Consider the following 9,392-nt stretch of genomic DNA (forward strand, 5'->3'; position numbering starts at 1 on the left):
GTTAAAGATTAATATTACATAAAATTATACTAACTTCTACTTTGGTATATTTTCTCTTGCTGATTTTTCTAACCTTTTTCTTGCAATATTTTCTTTATTTATCTCAGGAATCCTAAGTGCATGCGCCGTCAAGGACAATCAGTCATATTACCAGTTGATCCTGAAATTGAGAAAACCTGCAGGAAGAATCGAAAGAACAAGAGGCAAGAAAGAGTTTCAGCAACTGCTGAAACATCAGAAATCATGGCTGCCAATGTGAACAATAATGTTGGGAACAATGGGCGTAATAATGGTAATAATGGAGGCGCTGTGGAAGATCAAGCTAATGGCCGTAGCTTGAGAGATTACATTCTCCCTACTCTGACGGGAGTGCAGTCATGTATTAGGCCACCGGCAGTGGATGCAAACAACTTCGAAATCAAACCTGCCATCCTTCAAATGGTGCAGTCTTCAGTTCAGTTTGGTGGTCTCCCTTCTGAAGATCCTAATTTGCATCTCTCTAACTTCATGGAACTTTGTGAAACTTTTAAAGTTAATGGAGTTAGCGACGATGCCATTAGATTGAGGTTGTTTCCATTCTCGCTCAGAGAACGAGCCAAGAGTTGGTTGAATTCTTTGCCACCGAATTCTATTGCTACATGGAATGATCTGGCAACAAAATTTCTGTCTAAATTCTTCCCTCCAGCAAAGTCTGCAAAGCTGCGAGGAGAAATAAACAACTTCTGTCAACAAGATAATGAATCTCTCCATGAGGCTTGGGAGAGGTTTAAAGATCTAATCAGAAAATGCCCTCATCATGGTATAGAGAAGTGGATGCTGGTTCACAACTTTTATAACGGGCTGGTTGGTAATACTAGAACTTTAATAGATGCAGCAGCTGGTGGAGCTTTTATGAGAAAGAGTGCTAATGAGGCTTACGATCTATTAGAGGAGATGGCTCTAAATAATCAGCAGTGGCCAACTGAAAGGAGTCAAACTAAGAAAGTAGCTGGTGTGCTAGAGGTTGATGCCATCACAAAATTGACAGCTCAAGTTGAGGCCTTGACAAAGCTGATTGCAGGGCAAGCTAAACAAGCCCAAGTTATTTGTGAGATATGTGGAGGCAACCATCACTTTTCAGAGTGTCAGGCAGATGTGGATAATTTGCCAATGGATCAAGCAAAAGCCATTGGGAACTACTCCCAAAATAATAATTATGGGCACAACCAACAGGGGTTCTACCAGCAAAGAAATCAGCCCCAACAAAACCAACAACAAAGTCCTAGTGGCTCCAACATCCAAGCTGATTTATTGCTTCAATTCATGATGGAAACTAGAGCCTCTATTAAAACTCTAGAAACTCAAATGGAACAATTGGCTACTCAAGTGGCAAACCAAGCTCAAGGAAATTCAGCTAGCACTAGTGAGGCAAAAGGAAAAGAGCAATGTAAAGCAATTTCCTTGAGGAGTGGAAAGAATTATGATGGGCCTGATGTGGTACAACCATTCAATGAAGAAGTTAAAGATCAATCAGCACCAACTCCAACATCAATAGAAAAGAAAACTACTGATAGCCCTGCACCACCACAACAGTCTCCACCAATCAGTATTGATCATCATGTGAAGATACCTTATCCTCAGAGACTCCGAAAGACCAATCTAGACAAGCAGTTTACAAAATTTCTAGAGGTTTTCAAAAGACTACACATCAACATTCCTTTTGCTGAAGCCTTGGAACAAATGCCCCGTTATGTGAAGTTCATGAAGGAGATATTGTCTAAGAAGCGAAAAATGGAGGACTATGAAACAGTGGCATTAACTGAGGAGTGTAGCGCCATTTTGCAAAAGAAACTACCGCCCAAGCTTAAAGATCCGGGTAGTTTCAATATTCCATGCTCTATAGGGGGTTCAGTGGAAACTAAAGCTCTATGTGATCTGGGAGCAAGCATTAATCTAATGCCGTTGTCTGTCTTCAAAAGGCTAGGATTGGGAAAAGCAAAGCCCACAACAGTGACTCTACAACTAGCGGATCGTTCTCTAACTCATCCTCGTGGCATAATTGAAGATGTACTGGTGAAGGTTGGTAAGTTTATCTTCCCTGCTGATTTCTTAATTCTTGATATGGAGGAAGATTCAACTATTCCCATTATTTTGGGAAGACCATTCTTGGCCACGGGTCGAGCATTAATAGATGTTCAAAAGGGTGAGTTAAAGTTGCGAGTCCAAGATGAAGAGGTCAATTTTAATGTTTTTGCCCCAACTGACATTCCTACCTGTTGCAAGATTGAGGTGGTGAAGGGTTCTTTTGTTAAAACTGATAAGAAGAAAGCAAAGCCTAAAGAGCGACTTCGAACGATTCAGCGTCGTTGGAAAAGATTGATGTGTGGTAGTTCTGAAGGTGAGCTTACTCTTGTGCAAAACTCTGAAATCAACACTATTGGTGGTAAATTTTCTTCATTTAGTGCGAGGGCTCTTTTGAATGCAAAGGGTGGACTTGATCCCTTCTGATGGGGCTCAGGTAAGTTTCTCTCACCCTGGTTTATTTTCATACATTGGGGACAATGTGCATTTTAGTTTGGGGGGAGAGACTTAAATTTTTCAGTTTATTTGTTTTAGTTTAGTTTGTTTTAGTTTTTTTAGTCTTGCGTGATAGCTAAATTGAAAGATGGATTGAATTGTTGTTATTCACTTGTGCAATGGATTGAAACATAACTGTGTGCTTGACCTGCAACTGTTTGAATTAAGATGGATGTGTGTTAGGAAGTGATTCATGTAGATTTAAAACATTTGCTATTCTCACATATCACCTCTGTTCTATTTGGTTTGTGGAATGATTGATTGAACATGGAATAGAATTTGTTTGACATACTCTCTTGAAGCGAAATCCTTGATGATTTTTGTTTGGAAAATGATTTAGGCAAATTGTCTTTGGATCGATTGAGCCTTTCAAGCCTGCCTATGAATTTTTTTTTTACCATAGTATACCCAAAGTTGAGCCTTAGCCTGTTTGAAAAAAAAATTTTCACCACTTAACTGAGCTAAATTCGTTATCTTCAACTCTTTTCACCCTGAACATATTTTATTATGCCATGAGCCTTGAAGCAAGTTTGGGGGGGGAATAAGTGCTGTAAAGGAAAAAAAAAATAATATAAAGTGTAGGAATGAGAGATTGAAAAAATAATAAGAATATTGTGTGTTGTGCCTATGAAAAAAAAAAGAAAAAAAAGTTAAGAAAATTATGAGGTACACACACAAGAAAAATTGTAATCTCTTATTTCTGTTTTTGGGATATATGGAAAGAAAGCAAAATAAATGTCTAGGCTTGCTTGGTTAATTGTGCTTATGGTATAGTATAGCCTAAATGACTTCTCACCTACCCATGTACCTAAGCCATGTGATTTTAACCGAAAAAGACCTATTGATTCCAGATAGAAATTTGTCAACATTAGTGGAGAGAGGTATGTCATTCAAACTTATTGATCATGTGTTAGTGGGATGTTGGAAAGTTAGAACAGTTGTGATATTGATGGGAATTGCGATGCTTTATGTTTGTATGAATTACTTACTTGTAAACTGCACATTCAACTTAGTTCTTAGAGTTGGCAAGTTGAAATTCTGGTTATTGAGGGATTGAAGTTGTGCAGGTGGTGGTAACAATTTAATTGTTGGAAAGTTCAGCTATCATTTTTAGTTTTTTTTAGTTTAGTCTTAGTTTACTCGGGGACGAGTAAAGAGTCAGTTTGGGGGAGTTTGTTAGGCTATTTTTAGCCTATGTTTTGGATCCAATTTATGTGCATTTTTAGCTGTGTTGGGACGGAATTACGCTTGTTTTCTAGGTTTTCAGGTTCTTTGGAGTAAAAGAGGTTTCGGGTGCAGAAATTCATTGAAAGACGTGCTGAGCCGAAGAAAAACTTAATTTCTGAGTTTTTGCATATCTGGCCGCGGCGATGAAGAGGCTCGCCGCGGCGAGATTCAACTTACAGAAAGTGCCTAAATTTGGCACATTCTCGCCGCGGCGAGAGGAAGCATGGCCGCGGCGAGATCCCGTACGGACCGGGGGTATTTTCGTCCATCGAACCCTAAATTTCAAGTATAAATAGAAAACTGCGATTGGAAGTCAGGGGAAGCGATTTGGAACCCTAAAACACAGCAGAAAGAGGCAGGAAGAGCAGAGAAAATCAAAGTGAAGGCCCAGAATTCATCCACCAACAGTTTCTTTCTTTATTCCTCTTTAATTTCTTTATGTTGAATATTGCCTTAGGAATGGTTATGGATTTGTTTCTGAACTAAATTTCCCATTTAGGGAGGATGATGATTGTTGTTTAATGTTTTGCCTAGTTAATGTTTAATTACCATTCCTCAATTCTTGTGTGTGAAATTATCTTAATTTGTTCTTAATTTCATGTTTAAGATTGATCACCTTGTGCATGCTCTATGATCTCAATTCGAAATCTGAAAAGTGAGAATTGAGAATGCTAAAATTGAGATAATCGATGTTCTATGTGAAACGAAAGTATTTGCATGACTTATGTGACGAGTAGATTATTACTTAATGCTGATTTCATGTTAGTTTAATTAAGGAATTAATTAGATAACATGTGATTTAGAATCTAGAAGATCTGAAAGGAGCTAGGTTATTTCATAATCTGTCATTCACTCCAAGAATAGGATAGTAATTAAGCATTAACGATTTGGGTAAACAACAACAGGATTCTCCTCCCTATTATCTCATCTTGCTCAACTTTCAATTGTGTTATTAAGTTTTCTGAATTTCTTTCATATTTCACTGTTTTTAAATCATAATTGCTTTCGATTTACCGAATAGAATCATAAGTATAATTTAGTGGTACTTAATCCAATTCCCTGTGGGATCGACCTCACCTGTGTGGGATTTACTACTTGATTGCGTATACTTGCGTAGTGTTTAAAATTATAGCAACATGTGTCAGTATATTTAGTAAGTAAAACATAGTTGTGTTATAATAATGTATGTTATTAATAGTAAAATGTACATTAATCTTCTAATTGAAAAAAGTTCTATTATCTCATTTCATATCTAATAATAGCTACACAACTATATATTTATAGACTTTCACATTCTTTGCAAATTACTAATAAGTACCAATAATATTTTCATATTCTAATATTTTTCAACCTTCTCCTCTTGGTGGTAAAATTAAAAATAAAACTAAAAATAAGCACAAACATATAAGGTAAATACTAATTACAGCCCATTTCATCTTTTTTTATTATTATTTTTTTAAGCCCAAGCCCAAAAATTATATTATCTTTTATATTATCTTTAATATTTTCCCAAGATAGGTTTGTTAGAGAGATATGTGGTTAAGATGATTTTTTTAATTTAAAAAGAGATTATTAATATTTAAAAGATTGTTTATTTAAAAGATTGTTTAATTTTTTGGTTTAATTATTGGGTTTTATTTTTTAATGGGAGATCAAACCTAATCGTTAAATTTAACAGAATATTCTTTTATTTTTAAGTATATTCTGTTAAACCAAGAATGTTAAACCAAGAAATGCCGTTAGATAGGCACTTTTAATATATAAAGATATATAAATACTAGCAAAAAACTACGTGCGAGGTACGTATACTAAATTTTATATTAGGTTTTTTCTATGTTATTTGAAAGTGAGATTATTATTGAATACTGAATGCAATATATTAGTGTTTAAGAAAACTTAATGATTTAAATATGTTTAATCCAAAAATAAACTAAAAATTGATGTTCCAATACTTAAAGAAACATTACTTAAATGGGGGTAAGATAAAAAGAAAATTAAAAATCAATCTCTAAATTGTTGATAATTGAAGATTGCATTAGTCTAAAAATTGTAGATAAGAAAACCAATGATAGTCATTGGTGGATTTCAATCTTCATTTTCTTTGATAGAGACAATAGTGTAATTTTTGTATTTTGCACTTTTCATTCTAGCCGGGTCCGCATATATCTGGATTATCTATTTTTTCTTTGATAAATTGAATATGGTAGTGTCGACAAAGCGGCGGTGTTCCTGCAAACAGTGATGTATTTTCATGTAAGATGATTAGACATGGTGTGCATAATTTATTTAATTGAAAAATCAACTTATGAAAGGCATGTAAAACTATTTAATTTTTTAAAAACTACACCTCTGCAGTATATTTCATTACACTAAATAAATATGAACTCTATAATCAGGTTATACTTTTTTTATTATTATTTAGTCTGAGTTCACATTTATTGATTCACTACATATAAAATAGATGAGAAGAAAGAAAAGAGAAAGAGAAAGTGAATGAGAATTTTTTAGTTGTTTATTCTAATAGGGTGAACCCTAATTATATAAATATAAGAGTCAAATATTAAAAAACTAACAAAAATAGAACTTAAAAGAAAAAAAAATATTAATTAAAATTAATGGTAATAAATAAATAATTTGGACATTCACATCATTATTATTATTTATAAGAAGTTTAATTTTTAAAAAAAAAATCTAGGCACCACTTCCACGTTGAAGACCCGTATGATTTAGTATATTTAAGTTTGGATAAAAATCCTAATTAGTGAATTAAAAATTAGAAAGAAACGTGGATTTAGCCTTGACGGAAAAGAAGTGTGATTTAGCTCAGCTGAGCTCAGTCCAACTCCACCCGCTGCTTTTCGAATCGTTTCTTGTTCATTTCATCCCTCCAATTCAATACACACCACCAATGCCTTTCTAGGGTTTCCTTCCCCCAATTTCATTCTCACGATCTTCTATTTTCAAACCGCGATTTCATACTAAAACGATAACTTTGTGTCTTTTCACCCAATTTACAATTGCCTTCTTTCTTGTTCAAACTTCAAAGTAATTGTGCCTCAGCCTGTCAATTTTGGGTGGAATGATTTGTGTTTTCAGCGAGACGATACTTCCGGCTACCCCCGTTCTTCGCCGCACACTATCGTCTGAATTTTGACCGACGGTCAGTATCACATATCCTAATTTTTTTAATGGAATTTCTGTTTTTCTTTCCCTTTCAAATCAACTAAAGGATTTTTATGGTTTACGCTCTATAGTTTTTTTTTCTAATTAATGGTTTTAAGCTTCAGGCTATGGCTTCTTGCTCGGTAAGGGTTTGAAATTGTTTATAGTATAGTAATTTAATGAGCTATTGGGTGATGACAATAATCTCGGAACACATATCAGATTATCAGGGGTGAGTTATTGTGAGTAGAAGATGAACACTTCTGCCGGAGCATCTTCAAAGCAGAAAGCTGGAGCGTCGCAGTCTTCTGAAACTTCGTCTAAGCGCAAACGAGGAGTCTTTCAGAAAGAATGTAAGAAGTTATGATTGTTAGAGGTAGTTGAAGATTTCCCAAAGCAAAATCTCATAATTTTACTTTGCTGTTTGTGGATTTGCAGTGCAGCATATGATGTATGGTTTTGGGGATGATCGTAATGTGAGTTTCTCTAAGCAAAACCCATAAAAATTTTGAAGAAAAAATACCTCAACAATGGCTTAATCAGATCTGTGACTCCCTTTCTTCCTGGTCGCGACTGGAAGTCAAAGAAGGAGAGAAGAAAAGATTTGAGGCTGATAGACCCCTTCGACTCCTTCGACTATTTTGACAAAATAGCATATTATTAACTTTAGTACACTTTATATAGCATATTATCTCGACTATTTTGACAAAATAGCATATTATTAACTTGAGTACACTTTATATAGCATATAATAGTTCAAATATTAATGAGATTTGTTTTTTTATTATTTTTTTATATATAAATAATATTTTATTATTTTATTAAATAAAAATAAAAAGGCACCCATGAATTTTTTTTAAACCAATAATTTCAGTTATATAGGCACACTTTATATAGAATATATATATATATATATATATATAAATAGAAAAGTAGAAAATCAAACAAAAATTGCAAGTAGTTTTAAATTCTACAATTTTAAGTAAAAAATATTATTGAGGTTATAACTTGTTTTTTTTTTTTAATTATATAATACACTTAAAAATGAATTATTATTATTTTTTTATATATATTTTACGGATTTTTATATATGAGTTTTTGCTTGTCTTTTTTTTTTCACAGAAAAATATTGTTTTTACATTGCTTTTTCGTGACAACAATGTCAAAACAAAGTTTAACTGAAACAACGGAAAAAAACACTCCGTGTAGTTGTAAAAAAAAATTATGTTGTTTTTCCGAAGTAGCACTACGACAAAATAGACTTCTAAGGTGTCATTTCTTAACTGACACCTATAATGACTTTAAGTGTCGGTTAGTGGACTAATACTACAACAATAACCGAGACCCAAAAAAGTTAAATAAATACACACAGATTGAGTATAAGAACCGACACTAAAATATCCTTTGGTCTCGATTATAAACCGACACTTGTAGGTACTTTTTTCTGTAGAAAATAAAAAGTTTTAGAATAAAAAGAAAAAGAAAAAAGGGTATAAATAGAAACCTTAATTTTGAAACCCTAAAACACTGAACTTTTCTTCTTTCCATATCTATCCCGATATATTTCTGTCTCCTTCCATTGGTGCAGCGCCGTAGTTGGAAGAAGGCGCCGAAGTTCCAGACGCCACCGATCCCAACGGATCATCTCTCTCTCTCTCTATCTCTCTCTCTCTCTCTCTCTCTCTCTCTCTCTCTCTCTCTCTCTCTCTCTCTCTCTCTGCCATTCCCCAAGCTCTCTCTCTTGCTCGACTTGTCTCTCTCTTCCTCGCTGCTCACGACTAAAATGAGCCATCTCCGGGCATGGCTCGACTCGTCTCTCTCTTCCACACTTTAGGGTTGGCGATTGTAGTTGTTTGACAATTGTAGCTAAGCTTTTTAACTATTCTTTTTTTTAAAAAAAAAAATTGATGATTATAGTGTTCGAGGTTGGCGATTGCGGTTGTTTGGAGTAGACAACGGTTAGGCTCATTGCAAGGATTGGAGAGCTACACTTTCTAGGTTTTAATAATTTTTTTTATTTTGCTATCCTGTTCATATTTTTTGGATTTTTTATTGCTTTTTTGGTTTGACTATGACTACTATGTGTATTTGTCTATTTTATGTTTGTATTGGTCTTTTTTTTAATAGAAAAGATTTGTATAATGTACATCAATAGTATAATTTTGGGTTGTTTGTGTTATGTACTTCAAGATCTCATGGTTTCGAGTCTTATATAAAGTTTATTGGTGTGGACAGCCACCACTTGCGGTGGAGCTCTAGTGAGATTTAATTTTTTTTTTTGTGGTCTCGGTTCTAAATCAAGACATATAGTGCAAACATGAATTGCACACCCATAAGTATCAGATTAAAAACCGACACCAATGTCCAAAAGTCTCGGTTCAGAACCGACACTAAAGAATATACTTTTTGTCACTGTGGAATAGGTGTCGGTTCTATGAACCGACACT

At 34.2% G+C, this 9,392-nt stretch overlaps 1 non-coding gene across 1 annotated transcript; it reads right to left on the reverse strand.

Annotated features, from left to right (window-relative positions):
- Positions 1 to 696: 696 nt before the first annotated feature.
- Positions 697 to 803, reverse strand: LOC133033772 (small nucleolar RNA R71). The gene has a single exon (XR_009685837.1). It is a non-coding gene; the product is annotated as a small nucleolar RNA R71 (small nucleolar RNA).
- Between the last annotated feature and the right edge of the window lie 8,589 nt (positions 804 to 9,392).

The sequence above is a fragment of the Cannabis sativa genome, chromosome 1 (genome assembly GCF_029168945.1).
Source record: "Cannabis sativa cultivar Pink pepper isolate KNU-18-1 chromosome 1, ASM2916894v1, whole genome shotgun sequence".
NCBI classification, from domain to species: domain Eukaryota; kingdom Viridiplantae; phylum Streptophyta; class Magnoliopsida; order Rosales; family Cannabaceae; genus Cannabis; species Cannabis sativa.